Raw genomic sequence first — 16445 nt, 5'->3', positions numbered from 1 at the left:
CTGCAGATGGTGATTGCAGCCATGAAATTAAAAGATGCTTGCTCCTTTGAAGAAAAGCTATGACCAACCTAGACAGCATGTTAAAAAGCAGAGACATTACTTTGCCAACAAAAGTCCATCTAGTCAAGGTTATGGTTTTTCCAGTGGTCATGAATGGATGTGAGAGTTGGACTGTGAAGAAAGCTGAGCGCCAAATATTTGATACTTTTGAACTGTGGTTTGGAGAAGACTCTTGAGAGGCCCTTGGACTGCAAGGAGATCCAACCAGTCCATCCTAAAGGAGATCAGTCTTGAGTGTTCATTGGAAGGACTGATGTTGAAGCTGAAACTCAAATACTTTGGCCACCTGATGCAAAGGGTTGACTCATTGGAAAAGACCCTGATGCTGGGAAAGATTGAAGGCAGGAGGAGAAGGGTATAGCAGAGGATGAGATGGTTGGATGGCATCACCAACTTGATGGACATGAGTTTGAGTAAATTCTGGGAGTTGGTGATGGACAGGGAGGCCTGGTCTGCTGCAGTCATGGGGTTGCAAAGAGTCGGACATGACTGAGCAATTGAACTGAGTCTTTACTAAAGGGGAGTCATGTTTACATTTAGGAATTCATTTTTGTTTAAATGATCAGTTTTTGCATCCTAGGAAAGAGATAGATTGAAACAAATAATTTAAATGCTTGTTCTGGGATCTGTTCTAAGCTTTGCTTAGATCAATTGGCTTCATTATTTTTGCCTGCAAAAATTTTGTTTTGTATTCCTTTACTTGCTGTTGTGGAGTAAGTTGAAAAGAAAGGGTTAGTCACCCACAGTTGTATCAACTGCATGGAGTATAGCCCACATGGGTCCCCTGTGTATGGAATTCTCCAGGCAAGAAAACTGCAGTGGGTTGCCTTTCTCTTCTCTAGCGGATCTTCCCATCCCCAGGATCGAACCTTAGTCTCCTGCCTTCCAGGCAGATTCTTTACCATCTGAACCACTTTGCTGTTTTGGAATAAGTCAAGTAAACATAAAAATGCTTCCTCTGGAGACCAAATATGATCTTCAAAGGGGAAGAACACCAGGTGACGCCTGAAGAAATCTTACTTTCCTGTGATTATCTCCCGCCATTAACTGGTGATTTCATGAAGCTCTAAGGAGAAAATTGACTTCTAGGATAATTTCATAACTTCTGGAGCGTTATCTGAATCTATTTACATGGCGTTAAAATGCTGTGGTTTTCATTGAATTGCTTCACCCTATAATGTCGGACTTAGGACTTCTTTGCCTCCTCGTTGGCATTCTTGACTCGAATATTTGCAGTGATACTTGTGTACGTTTTCAGTGTGAAAACATCACACCCTTGAGTACAATCCCATCAGTGACACAGGGCTGATATGCAGTGCCTCTTTATAGCAATGACATAACATCCACAGGAAATGCGATCTGGGGAAACATCTCGCCAGCTGTTCTGACAAAGACTAGAGCTACTCTCCCAGCTTTATTTCACTTCCTCCATGTGTCTGAAAGCTAATAAAAATGTACTAGACAATACCTATAAAATGAAGCATCAAATATGATGACTTTTAAAGGGCTGTATTTTGGGGCTTCCCAGGTGGTGCAATAATAAAGAATCTGCCTGCAAATGCAGCAAAAACAGGAGACGTGGGTTCAATCCCTGGGTCGGGAAGATACCCTGGAGAAGGAAATAGCAATCCACTCCAGTGTTCTTGCCTGAGAAATCCCATGGGCAGGCTACAGTCCATGGGATCTCAAAGAATCAGACATGACTTAGTGACTAAGCAACAACAGCATTTATATTTAGCTTTAAAATGATTAAAATATAAACTTTTATTTATTCCTTTCATAGGCATGAAGACTATAACAAAGATATATTTACATTCAATAATACAGAAATAGTATTTACATAGAAGAAGACGTAAAATTAAAAGACACTTTCAGGCATCCATTATCTTCCATACTCTGTGGTAGGCATTTTGCATATGTTATATAATTTAATATTTATGAATCTACAATAACGCTGTGGATCTGTTGTTAACAGTCTGATTTACAAAAGGAAAACTTGAGATTTAGAGACAGTAATGACCTATGCCAACAGTTATTCACACAATGGAAAAAGAATCATCTGAACAAAGTCTTCCGTGCTAAATCCAATTAAGATTCTGCTCTCCATGCTGCCGTGGGAGAGACATTGGAATTCGCTTCTGGTTAAGGAATTTATAAACTTAAATGTCTTCAGCTTTTCTTTTCTTTTTTTTTTAAATGCTTTAGTTACCATCTGCCCTACCATGGTAACCATTGGCTAAAGCAGCACTTCCAAATGCTGATACATGTATGTATGAAAGTAAAGCGAAAGTGTTAGTCACTCAGTTGTGTCCGACTCTTTGTGACCCCATGAATCGCAGCACGCCAGGCCTCCCTGTCCATCACCAACTCCTGGAGTTTACTCAAACCCTTGTCCATCGAGTCAGTGATGCCATCCAGCCATCTCAAACTCTGTTGTCCCCTTCTCCTCCTGCCCCCAATCCCTCCCAGCATCAGGGTCTTTTCCAGTGGGTAAACTCTTCGCATGAGGTGGCCAAAGTACTGGAGTTTCAGCTTCAGCATCAGTCCTTCCAATGAACACCCAGGACTGATCTGCTTTAGGATGGACTGGTTGGATCTCCTTGCAGTCCAAGGGACTCTCAAGAGTCTTCTCCAACACCACAGTTCAAAAGTATCAATTTTTTGGCACTCAGCTTTCTTCATAGTCCAACTCTCACATCCATACATGACCACTTGAAAAACCTTGAACAGACGGACCTTTGTTGGCAAAGTAATGTCTCTGCTCTTTAATATGCTGTCAGGTTGGTTGTAACTTTCCTTCCAAGGAGTAAGCGTCTTTTAATTTCATGGCTGCAGTCACCATCTGCAGTGATTTTGGAGCCCCCAAAAATAAAGTCTGACACTGTTTCCACTGTCTCCCCATCTATTTCCCATGAGGTGATGGGACCAGATGCCATGATCTTAGTTTTCTGAATGTTAAGCTTTAAGCCAACTTTTTCACTCTCCTCTTTCACTTTCATCAAGAGGCTTTTTAGTTCCTCTTCACTTTCTGCCATAAGGGTGGTGTCATCTGCATATCTGAGGTTATTGATATTTCTCCTGGCAATCTTGATTCCAGCTTGTGCTTCTTCCAGCCCAGCGTTTCTCATGATGTACTCTGCATAGAAGTTAAATAAGCAGGGTGACAAGAGACAGCCTTGACGTACTCCTTTTCCTATTTGGAACCAGTCTGTTGGTCCATGTCCAGTTCTAACTGTTGCTTCCTGACCTGCATACAGGTTTCTCAAGAGGCAGGTCAGGTGGTCTGGTATTCCCATCTCTTTCAGAATTTTCCACAGTTTATTGTGATCCACACAGTCAAAGGCTTTGGCATAGTCAATAAAGCAGAAGTAGATGTTTTTCTGGAACTCTCTTGCTTTTTCAATGATCCAGCATATGTTGCCAATTTGATCTCTGGTTCCTCTGCCTTTTCTAAAACCAGCTTGAACATCTGGAAGTTCATGGTTCATGTGTTGCTGAAGCCTGGCTTGGAGAATTTTGAGCATTACTTTACTAGCGTGTGAGATGAGTGCAATTGTGCGGTGGTTTGAGCATTCTTTGGCATTGCCTTTCTTAGGGATTAGAATGAAAACTGACTTTTTCCAGTCCTGTGGCCACTGCTGAGTTTTCCAAATTTGCTGGCATATTGAGTGCAGCACTTTCACAGCATCATCTTTCAGGATTTGAAATAGCTCAATTGGAATTCCATCACATCCACTAGCTTTGTTCGTAGTGATGCTTTCTAAGGCCCACTTGACTTCACATTCCAGGATGTCTGGCTTTAGGTCAGTGATCACACCATTGTGGTTATCTGGGTCGTGCGGGTTGCAATTCCCTTCTCCAGGGATTTTCCTGACCCAGGACTCAAACCCGGGTCTCCTGCATTGCAGGCAGATTCTTTACCTTTTGAGCCACCAGGGAAGCCCCTTCATTTATGTATGTAGATTTTAATATTAGTAACCAAAATTTGTATATCTTCTTTTTTAACATTGTGAGCCTATCTTGTTGCTGCATAAAATAATTTTCCACAATCTCTACTTGGGATTCATTTATATTTCAGTATTATGTTAGTATATATTAGTTTATATTATAGTTTGTATTTTAGTATTTTACATTATAGTTCATATTTTATTTATATTATAGTATTTTATATTTATAGTTACCATTATATTTAGTATTTATATTATAGTTTATATTTAGTATATTATACTCATTTATAGTTTATATTTTCCCATTTTATTAGTATATATTAATTTATATTATAAGACAAGATGACTCCTGCGAAGACAAACTTAAATGCTTCTAATAGCTCTCTTTCCTCTTCATCAGAAAGCAGTGCCAATACTATATGGCTTTGAATTTAAAACTGGAAAAGGCACCTGTTTGTAAAGCAAATATTGATTTAGAATCATTCTTAAAGCTCATTCTGCTTCATTTAGTATTATTTTTTTAACTTTTTGTTTTGTATTGGAGGCTAGCTGATTAATAGTGTTGTGATAGTTTCAGCTGCATAGCAAAGCATGTTGCTTCTTTATAAACTGTAAACCACTACAATATTGTAAAGTAATTAGCCTCCAACTAATAAAAATAAATGAAAAAAAAAGATTTTGCTTACTAGGTGTACTCTAGATAGTCACACAAAAGTGTACTTCATGTTAGGGAAGCATCCTACTAAAAAAATCTGTATACTTTCAGAGGATTGCATAGTGGGGCAGAGAAGTGATTACTTTGTATTTTAAAGCACATACAGGAAAGTCAATGGAGTATATCAGTAAATTGTGTTGTTGTTTAGTCACTAAGTCATGTCTGACTCTTTGCAACCTCATGGACTGTAGCCCACCGGGCTTCTCTGTCCATGGGATTTCCTAGGCAAGAATACTGGAGTAGTTGTCATTTCCATCTGTTGATGGAATTCTCCAGGCAAGCATACTAGAGTGGGAAACCATTCTCTTCTCCAGTCAGATCTTCTCCCTGGATCTTCCTGACCCAGGGATCAAACCCAGGTCTCCTGCATTGCACGCAGATTCTCTGTCTTCTGAACCACATGGGAAGCCCTGTATTACACATTATCAGTTACCAATTCATTTTATACAGTAGGGTCTTCCCAAGTGGCACAAGTGGTGAAGAATCTACCTGCTAAAATGCAGAAGACACAAGAGACTCATGTTTCAGTCCCTGGGTTGGGGAAAAATCCCCTGGAGTAGGGAATGGGGGGCAACTCACTCCAGTATTCCTGCCTGGAAAATTCCATAGACAGAGGAGCTTGCCGACAGACCGTGGGGCTGCAAAGAGCGGCAGACGACTGAACACACACATGAGTTCCATGCAGTGAGTATATGGGCTCCATTTGGCTACTTATGTAGGAAATTAATTCTTTCTTTCATGTCTCTACCCCCAACCTTCTATATTTGAATATAATAAATAATGCAAACTTTATTTAATCATTTTAGAAGTTGGTGAGGGAGTGATTTTTACCTTTTTACTTAAATGGAAAATGTTCTTACGAATTTCACTGAATTCCTGAAACATTTTGGGAGTGAAATGTTACTAAAGTTGCCGGGTCCTTTAGTAATGAATATTGCTGCTGCCCTGAATCTTGGCAGAAGAGCCTGACTTTGGATGTTTCTCCTTGACACTGACCCTCACCTGCCTCTCATCACAGGAGCAGAAGGCCATATTTTCCATTAGTGGAGAAAAACATGATGACACATCATTTTCCTTTTTTGAACTTCACCTCACTGAACTAAGCCCCAAAACAAATCCTCCATTGGCTTTTAAGAGTGAAAGATTTTTGTCTAAGTTTGAAATATTAGAAAACAAATGAATTACTACCTAACTGATGTTATAAAACAGATGTATTTTGCTGTTAAAAGGAATGTGTTAAATGCATTGCCACACATAGAAATAAATGCAAATTTGGATTTTCTCAAAAGAGCTTTCCACGTATGAAAGGGTTATTTTTCATACAGAATTGTTTGTGTACAAGATAATTCACATGAATGTGGAAATAATGTTTATGTTTTCAAACACAGATAAAAATGGGATGAGAAAAATTTCAGTTATTATCAAACATTCACACTTTGGTATTAAGACAAATATTAATTTTTTAAAAAATGAATTTACAACAATATTCTTTGCATAATACTTTCTTAGTATGTGGTTAAATTTATATGAATTTTTAGGATAGCATTTATTGTTATAAGTTAGAATGTACCTATAAAATAATCAAGCTATTATGCCAACAAAATTGAATTCTTAAATAGGAGGCTTTAAAGTTTGTCTTATACTTGATCGTTCTACAAATTGTAGCTGTCTTTTCAAATGGAATGTTCTATGCCTATGGTGTTATGTGTATGCACATATAAGAATTTCATTTTTGAAGAAATATTATGGTAATTTAAGTTCTCCAAAAGGGTATAATTTGATATCAACTAACATACGTTTTTATAGGTTTTACTAGAGTTGTACCTGATTTTTTTTTTTTTTTTTTTTTTTTTTTTTTTTTTTATTCTATACTCTTTTATTTTTATTTTTTTTTTTTTAATTTTTATTATTATTTTTTTTTCCAGTGGGTTTTGTCATACATTGCTATGAATCAGCCATGGATTTACATGTATTCCCAATCCCGATCCCCCCTCCCACCTCCCTCTCCACCCGATTCCTCTGGGTCTTCCCAGTGCACCAGGCCGGAGCACTTGTCTCGTGCATCCCACCTGGGCTGGTGATCTGCTTCACCATAGTTAGTATACATGCTGTTCTTTTGAAATATCCCACCCTCACATTCTCCCAGAGAGTTCAAAAGTCTGTTCTGTATTTCTGTGTCTCTTTTTCTGTTCTGCATATAGGGTTATCGTTATCACCTTTCTAAATTCCATATACATGTGTCAGTATGCTATAATGTTCTTTATCTTTCTGGCTTACTTCACTCTGTATAATGGGCTCCAGCTTCATCCATCTCATTAGGACTGGTTCAAATGAATTCTTTTTAACGGCTGAGTAATATTCCATGATGTATATGTACCACAGCTTCCTTATCCATTCATCTGCTGATGGGCATCTAGGTTGCTTCCATGTCCTGGCTATTATAAACAGTGCTGCGATGAACATTGGGGTGCACGTGTCTCTTTCAGATCTGGTTTCCTCAGTGTGCATGCCCAGAAGTGGGATTGCTGGGTCATATGGCAGTTCTATTTCCAGTTTTTTAAGAAATCTCCACACTGTTTTCCATAGCGGCTGTACTAGTTTGCATTCCCACCAACAGTGTAAGAGGGTTCCCTTTTCTCCACACCCTCTCCAGCATTTATTGCTTGTAGACTTTTGGATAGCAGCCATCCTGACTGGCGTGTAATGGTACCTCATTGTGGTTTTGATTTGCATTTCTCTAATAATGAGTGATGTTGAGCATCTTTTCATGTGTTTGTTAGCCATCTGTATGTCTTCTTTGGAGAAATGTCTGTTTAGTTCTTTGGCCCATTTTTTGATTGGGTCATTTATTTTTCTGGAATTGAGCTGCAGGAGTTGCTTGTATATTTTTGAGATTAATCCTTTGTCTGTTTCTTCATTTGCTATTATTTTCTCCCAATCTGAGGGCTGTCTTTTTACCTTACTTATAGTTTCCTTTGTAGTGCAAAAGCTTTTAAGTTTCATTAGGTCCCATTTGTTTAGTTTTGCTTTTATTTCCAATATTCTGGGAGGTGGGTCATAGAGGATCTTGCTGTGATTTATGTCAGAGAGTGTTTTGCCTATGTTCTCCTCTAGGAGTTTTATAGTTTCTGGTCTTACATTTAGATCTTTAATCCATTTTGAGTTTATTTTTGTGTATGGTGTTAGAAAGTGTTCTAGTTTCATTCTTTTACAAGTGGTTGACCAGTTTTCCCAGCACCACTTGTTAAAGAGGTTGTCTTTTTTCCATTGTATATCCTTGCCTCCTTTGTCAAAGATAAGGTGTCCATAGGTTCGTGGATTTATCTCTGGGCTTTCTATTCTGTTCCATTGATCTATATTTCTGTCTTTGTGCCAGTACCATACTGTCTTGATGACTGTGGCTTTGTAGTAGAGTCTGAAGTCAGGCAGGTTGATTCCTCCAGCTCCATTCTTCTTTCTCAAGATTACTTTGGCTATTCGAGGTTTTTTGTATTTCCATACGAATTGTGAAATTCTTTGGTCTAGTTCTGTGAAAAATACCGTTGGTAGCTTGATAGGGATTGCATTGAATCTATAGACTGCTTTGGGTAGAATAGCCATTTTGACAATATTAATTCTTCCAATCCATGAACACGGTATGTTTCTCCATCTGTTTGTGTCCTCTTTGATTTCTTTCATCAGTGTTTTATAGTTTTCTATGTATAGGTCCTTTGTTTCTTTAGGTAGATATACTCCTAAGTATTTTATTCTTTTTGTTGCAATGGTGAATGGTATTGTTTCCTTAATTTCTCTTTCTGTTTTTTCATTGTTAGTATATAGGAATGCAAGGGATTTCTGTGTGTTAATTTTATATCCTGCAACTTTACTATATTCATTGATTAGCTCTAGTAATTTTCTGGTAGAATCTTTAGGGTTTTCTATGTAGAGGATCATGTCATCTGCAAACAGTGAGAGTTTTACCTCTTCTTTTCCTATCTGGATTCCTTTTACTTCTTTTTCTGCTCTGATTGCTGTGGCCAGCACTTCCAACACTATGTTGAATAGTAGTGGTGAGAGTGGGCACCCTTGTCTTGTTCCTGATTTCAGGGGAAATGCCTTCAATTTTTCACCATTGAGGGTGATGCTTGCTGTGGGTTTGTCATATATAGCTTTTATTATGTTGAGGTATGTTCCTTCTATTCCTGCTTTTTGGAGAGTTTTAATCATAAATGAGTGTTGAATTCCCTCTGTGGGACTCTAAGCTTATTTTTAAGTTTCATAAAATGTAGGATCTCTGAACATTTTACTGCAAACATTATTTTTGTATATTGAGTATATGTTGTATAAACATTTCTTTCACTAGATGTTTCTGCTACAGTATCCTGGAGAATTTGCTTTTGCTTTTCCAAAGAGCAGCCATAAATATTATTTTGAAGTGATATTCTGAATCATTTCTAAAATTCTCATATTTTCCAATGTATTCCAGAATGTACCCCATCCTAAGATTTGTTTTACTTTAGTTTCTTTTAAGTATTTTGAGGTAATGTGTTTCCTTGGTTTTGTGATGTAGTTTTGGAAAGCAAACATAGCTTTGTTGCATTTACCCCCTGGAGTCTCCTTGGATCCAGCTCTGAACTCTACAAGGTGCGGGTGCTCAGTCACTCAGCTGTGCCCCACTCTTTGTGACTCCATGGACTGTAGCCCATGAGGCTCCTCTGTCCACAGAATGTTTCAGGCAAGGATACTGGAGTGGGTTGCCATTTCCTACTCCAGGGGATCTTCTGGACCTTGGGATCGAACCTGAGTCTTATGTCTCCTGCACTGGCAGCTAGATTGTTTACCATTTGAGCCACCTGGGAAGCTGAACTCGATGGAGGCAACTTAAAAACCCATGTCTTCGGTCTGGTTTTCTCATGCTCAGGTCAACTCCCTACCTCAAGTTGTTCAAGAAGTGAATGTCCTTGCGTGACTCACTAACACGTCAATACACGATCTATTCTTTATTTCTATCTCCATGCAAAACATGCTTTATAACGACATTCATACTCGTCTTTATTTCAGACTCAAAATATTTTAGTTATTATTATAACATCCTTTTATACTATTGCCTATCTGCAGAAATTTATTTGATTTGTATTGATTTACTGATTATTATTTTGTCCATCTCCTAGTCAGTCTATCCCCATTTTCCAGTCAGTGTTCGATAATTATATATTAGCCACATACGTTTAGGTCCTGGAATAGGCCCAGTATATATTGATCATAACAGTAAATCCAACGAAGTCGTTGCTTTCATGGAGCTTAGAGTCAAATGGGGAAGTGCAGTTCAAATCCTGTTTTTGTGTTCCTTACATGTCAGGGGTCCATCCTCTACGTTTTATCTTCCCATCAATAATTCAAGCCCATCTCTGGTGGCAAGATCTAGGCTTGCTTCTGATGATTCCTACACACTGGCTCCAGCAGTTGTTTTTAGTGCCTTTCCTCTAATCAAAAACATTTATTTATTTATTTTAAGCAATTGCATCATTTTTGGCTGCAGGCAGTCCTTCTCTAGTTGTGGGGCACAGGCTTCTCACAGTGGTGGCCTCTCTCCTTGCAGAGCACGGGTTTCAGTAACTATGGCACACAGGCTTGGTTGCTCCTCAGCTTGCAGGATCTTCCGGGACCAGGGATTGAACCCATGTCACCTGCATTGGCAGTCGGATTCTTAACCGCTGGACCACCAGGGCAGTCCTCAAAGGCATTACATGGCACTCTATTTCCTACCCTGCCAACATATCCAAAGTATCTGTTTTTAAAGGCATTGTTTCCTCGACTCACTCCTGTATTCTTGTGTCCTTACATTCATTTGTTACATTTTTTTTAGTACATATCCATATATCAGGTGCTGGAGGGGGGACTGGTGGTATTTGTGGAGGAGATCTGTAAACCCAAAGGCCTGGTCAGTGAGAGATTGGTTGTGCTCATAAAATCTGGAGTGCTGTGACTTCAATAAGTCAGGAGGTTATGGAGAGCTCCCAGGAGGTGAGACATAGTAAATATAGAGAAAATAGGTACTAGTCTTACATACTAGAGAGGTTAGAGGGAGGATGAGTTGTAAGGTGGGAAGGGGTGATTGGAGAGAGGGAGGGAGAGAATCTCTGAGTTAATTTCACATTATATGTAATCATGCAAGTCAGACATTAAAACTTTTTGTTAAGAACTTCAAATAATACAGACTAAACAAAAGTTAACCCTTGAGAATAAATACCCTTCATTCTATTCTCATTTCAGAAGCAATTGACCAGTATTTTCAGTTTGTTTTGCATCTTTTCAGACCTTTTCTCTATAGAAACAAAAACTGCATCTCATTGTTTTACTTGGGTTTCTCTGCTGACTAGTAAATTTGAATTTTCTTCTCTGAAAGTTAAACAAGTTATTAGTCTCTCAGTTGTGTCCAGCTCTTTGCAACCCCATGGACTGTAGCCCACCAGACTCCTCTGTCCATGGGGTTCTCCAGGCAGGAATACTGGAGTGGGTTGCCATTCCTTTCTCCAGGGGATCTTCCTGACCCAGGGATTAAACCCTGGTCTCCTGTATTGCAGGCGGATTCTTTACTGTCTGATCCACTGGGTTTTCTGCAGGCACACATCAACCCTTTTTGTTTTTCCCTCCTTGAGAATTAGCTTTTGTCTTTTGTCAGGTATTGCAGTGCTGGCTCATGACTGCAGAGAAGACTAAAGTTAGTGGAGATGGATCACGTGTATATGGAAACTTGATACATTATAAAATTGATAAGTTGATTCATGTGGGACAAGCAAGGATTCTTCAGGAGATGGTATGGAGAAAAACATGTCACATAGTACATGAAGATAGACCAGATTTATTGTGGGCTTGATTATGAACAGCAGAACCATAATGTTATAAAAAGCTAGTTGAATATGTTCATGACTTTGTCATGAGGAGGAAATTCTGAAAACTCTAAAGCAAAAATCACAGGAAAAACATGGCCTGTTTGTATGAATAAAAATGAAAGATTTCTGTAGGATGAAACTTCAGTGAGAGTTAAAACACATCCACCAATTGGGACAAGATATTTGCAGTTTTAAAGTCAGCAAGAAAAAGTGTCTATAGACTATATAGGGGATTCCTGTTAGCCAGAAAAAAAGATAGAATATGTTTATTAAAAGTAGGCAAATAATATATCCTATATATATGTGATCACCTTTAAATATTAACATAAAAGGTATATTTCTTATTACCCCATGTTAATTCATAAGCATATTTCCTGCCCACCACGGCGTCATTTACGTCTTCCTGTTTTCTATCTCCATCTGTTCTCTGTTGCGCTCCATCATCAGTCATCTGGGATTCTACTTAGAGAATATTTTTTTTAATAATAAAAAAAAATAGCAGCTGTTGCAGTAACATCTAACAACTATATTTGGAGATACAAACTCTCTCATACACGTGCTTATTTTAGTCAATCTTCTATTGCTTTTCTGGAAAAATTCCGTAGATGGTGTCGCCCAGAGTGGTACAGTCTAAGCACCTAAAGAGGCCTTTCTTTTTCTACCTGAGAGCTGAATGACGGCCCCAAGAAGGTTCAGATGTTGCTGACGACTCTCAGGCCCTGAACACCAGATATGTTGCAGCGGAGATGTCAAATCTGAAACGTGGAAGGTTCTTTCAGAACAGGAAGTTGTGTCCTCAGTTACGGAAAGCTTCTATCTCTGTGGCTTCACATGTTGTATAACCACCAATGTTTCTTCTTTTGGAAATTCAATTAGGTAGATATTTAAAGTTCTTGATATGGCCTCTGTTTCTTTCCAGTCTCACCTTATGCTTTCTACAAGTTGTCATTTTCAGGACGGCCCTAGGGGGGTTCCTTGGCTTGATTTTTTAGCTAACAAGAGTACTCTTCAGCTGTGCCTTTCTGTTACTCAGCTCACCTATTGTATCATTGTAAGCTCCAGGACCAAAATCCCGGTTTCCAAAATCTCAGGTCAATAAAAATGTATTGATATAAATTTCTTTTGCATCTCTCTGAGGTTATTGATATTAATCTAAATTTTTTCTGCTTTTATCTCCATTTCTTTGAATGGAATACGTTGTGTTTAATGTGGTGCTTCTTTTATATGATTTGGCTTTTACTGATTATTGAATCAGTAAAATTTTTGAATCAGTATAATTATTGAATTCAGTAAAATTGAATCAGTTGTGAATTTCGTTTTTAAGATTTCCAGTTTCATCCCTGTCTTAATCTGCTCAGGGTGCCATAACAAAATGCCATAGACTGACTGGGTGATTCAAATAGTGGAAATCGGTTTCTCATCACCCTGGAGACTGGAAGTCTCAGATCAGGGTGCCAACATGATTGGGGTCTGGTGAGGACTCGTTCTTCTGGCTTGAAGACTGCAGGCTTCTTGTGTCTTCATGTGACCTTTCCTCTGTGCCTGGGCTCGGGCAGGGGGAGAGATCTTCCTCTTTTTATACAGCCACCAACCCCATCATGAGGCCTCACTCTGACTTTATTTAAGCCTAAAAATACCATCACATTAGGGGTTAAGGTGTCAACATATGAATTTGGGAAAGGGAGGGTGCACAAACATTCAGTTCCTAATAATCTTATTTGGGTGAAATTATCAATAACATAGGGCTTCCCTGGTGGCTCAGTGGTAAAGTATCTGCCTGCCAATGCAGGGGATGCAAGTTCAATCCCTGGGTTGGGAAGATCCCCTGGAGAAAGAAATGGCTAATCACTCCAGTATTCTTGCCTGGAGAATCCCATGGACAGGGGAGCATAGGGTCACAAAAAGAATCAGACCTGACTTAGTGACTAAACAACAGTAAAAAATCATATGCATATATAACATAATCTATTGGTGTCACCATTTAAAGTTCAATTGGTATATAGAAACTCACCTTTACATCCCTGTATACCTATTCATTTATAGCAGAACTCTGAGTATTTTCTCTATAAACCTTGAAAGCCTCATTGGACAGTTATAATTTTTGCTTCAACTGTCAAACATAATCTGAGAAACTCAGAAGGAGAAGGAGAGTCTACGACACTTACTCACATTTCCCCCCTTCCTTTAAAGGCTTTCTTCTGTCTTCATGTTCTAAGATTTATTTTTTAAATTATTTTCTTTCTTTTCAGAGAACTTTTGTTAGCCTTCTTTTAGCATAGGTCTACTGCACACAAATTCTTTTGTCTGAGAATTTTTTCATCATTTCTGAAGGACAGTTTTGCTTAAAATAGATTTCTAGACTGACAAATCTTTTTTATCCTCAGCACTTGAAAAATGTTGAGTCTCGTTCTATCTGTTTACTGGTTTCTTCTGAGAAATTTGCTGTCATTTCTATGGTTTCCCCCCAGTAGGCACGGGGTTATTTACTGTGGCTGCTGCTAAGATTTTCTCTGTCTTCAGTTTTCAGAAGTTTCACCATGATGTGTCTTGGCATGAATTACCTTGACTTTATCTTGTTTGGTCTTTGCTCATCATCTTGAGTCTCTAAGTTTATAACTGTTGCCATGACTCCTTTTAGTGATTTTTCAGCCTCAATCTCTTTCTCCTCTTATCTAGGCCTCCAATGATAACAAATATTAGACCTTCCATGTTCATCTCACAAGTTCTAGAGGCTCTGTTCATTTCTTTCCAGCCTGTTTTCTCTCTGTTGTTCATTGGGTAATTTCTATTGTTCCATCTTCAAATGCAATAATTTCCCCCCCTCTTTCCTCTGTATTCTGTCATCAAGCCCATCCATTGATTTTTAATTTTATTTATTATACATTTCACTTTACAGTTCTATTAGATTATTTTCTATATTTTTATTTCTTTATTGAGAGTTTCTATTTTTTTCCCATTTGTTTCAACTGTATGTAATTGCTTGTTGAAATATTTTTATGGTGGTATATATAAACCCTTGTCAGAAAATTCTGTTTGTCATCCCAGTACCAATGTCTGTTAATGATCTTTTCTCATTTAAGTTGAGATTTTCCAGGTTCTTGGGAGGATGGGTGATTTTTCTTTTATTGAAATCTGAACGTTTGAGGCACGTTATAAGACTCTGGATCTCAATTTAAACTTGTTTTAATCTGGCTTTATCTGTCACTACCTCAGGAGGTGGAGGGGTAGACCACCTTGGTACTTCCAAGTTTTGGAGAAAGCCCAGTTTCCCCGTTCAGCCCCTGTTTTCACATGGGATTGACACAGCTTCCCATTACTGCTGAGCAGGGGTAGAAATTCAGGCTTCCCGTGAGGCCTCTTCTGTTAGCATCCACTGATGGCTGGAGGGTTTCATTTTCACTGCATACCCTCTGCTTTCCATTGACGCTTTGGTGTGGTTTGACACTGGTTGATGGGCCTTCCCAAGTGAGGCTAGTGGTGAAGAATCCGCCTGCCAATGCAAGAGATGAAGCAGACAACGGGTGTGACCCCTGGGCCAGGAAGGTTCCCTGGAGTAGAATGTGGCAACCCACTCCAGTATTCTTGCCTGGAAGCTTCCATGAACCAAGGAGCCTGGCAGACTACAGTCCACAGGGCTGCAAAGAGTCAACACAACTGAGGACCCCCCACCACACACACACCTCGTGGTCTCCATTGACACATTGGTGTTTGATACTGTTCAACACTTCCCTGCAGTTCTTGGATATTCTGTCATTTTCCCAGTTTTATGTTTAATCTTACTGTTTCAGTTCGGTTAATTTCTAATGGCCTGTCTTCAGTGTCGTGGTTCTTTCCATAATTCCAACAGCTCTGCTGCGTGTCATTCTGAGGACTGCTTTCTCTCTCCAGACTGTGATCGTAGCCATTCTGTATAACTCATGATCTTTTGTTGAATGATGGACAAGTAGTGTAGCACAATAAATACATACATTCTTGTTTCTCTTATGTCTGGAGATAAGCAGTCCCTTCCTTTGATAAGTCCTACAGAGTGTGTTCTTGCCTGGAGAATCCCATGGACAGAGGAGCCTGGTGGGCTGCAGTCCATGTGGTTGCAGAGTCGGACACAAGGAGTGCACACACACACACATACATAGAGTGTGTTATATTAATCTGTTCTGATTTGGGGTGTTTTGGGTGCTGGTTAATATGTCAGAAGTTTCATCTCAATATCTAATCAACCCTTGACTTTGGTCCATCCCTCTGAACTGCTCCCCAAAGACAGTCTGCTCTTTCAGCTCTTGGATGCTTGGCGTGAATGTCTGACTGTTCTTTTGTTATGTGTAGTATTGAGGAATGGGAGGGTAACGTTCTGATTGAACCTCAGTCTCAGGCTGGGATTGAGTCTCACCCTGAGAACTTGGCATGAGGGAAGTGCCTTTTTCTAGGGTTCTTGTCCTTTCTCCAAAGACAATGGAGTCACGTGTATTCCTGCCTCTCCCTCAGCAGAGATTTGTATTTTATTGTTTTTTCCCAATTCCCTATCCACAGTCATTAGCTATAAAAAGTCAATTCCTATTATTTTGTTCATAACTACACAGGGCTTAGTACACAGTAGCTGCCTAAATGTTTGTTAACCCAGCAAATAAGGTGTGTGTGTGTGTCTGTGTGTGTCTTTTCTGGTGTGTGTGTGTGATCTCACATAGAATGTGAGATCTTCGTTCACTGACCAGGGGCCAGCCCCCTGCATTGGAAGAACAGAGTCTTAGCCACTGAACTACCCGGGTAGTCCCATCAGTATCTCTTAATTACCATAGTATATACAGTGATAAAATATGTGCCACAAATTCATTTTTGGGGTGTTATTTTTCAGGG

At 39.1% G+C, this 16445-nt stretch overlaps 1 protein-coding gene across 1 annotated transcript in view; it reads left to right on the top strand.

Annotated features, from left to right (window-relative positions):
* Positions 1–16445, top strand: part of CCDC102B (coiled-coil domain containing 102B) — a 279289-nt gene that overhangs the window by 151243 nt on the left and 111601 nt on the right. The gene's annotated exons all lie outside the window — the stretch shown is intronic.

Source organism: Dama dama, chromosome 27 (assembly GCF_033118175.1).
Source record: "Dama dama isolate Ldn47 chromosome 27, ASM3311817v1, whole genome shotgun sequence".
NCBI lineage: Eukaryota > Metazoa > Chordata > Mammalia > Artiodactyla > Cervidae > Dama > Dama dama.
The sequence above is the reverse complement of the archived record's forward strand: the minus strand, read 5'-3'. Positions and strand labels throughout refer to the sequence as shown.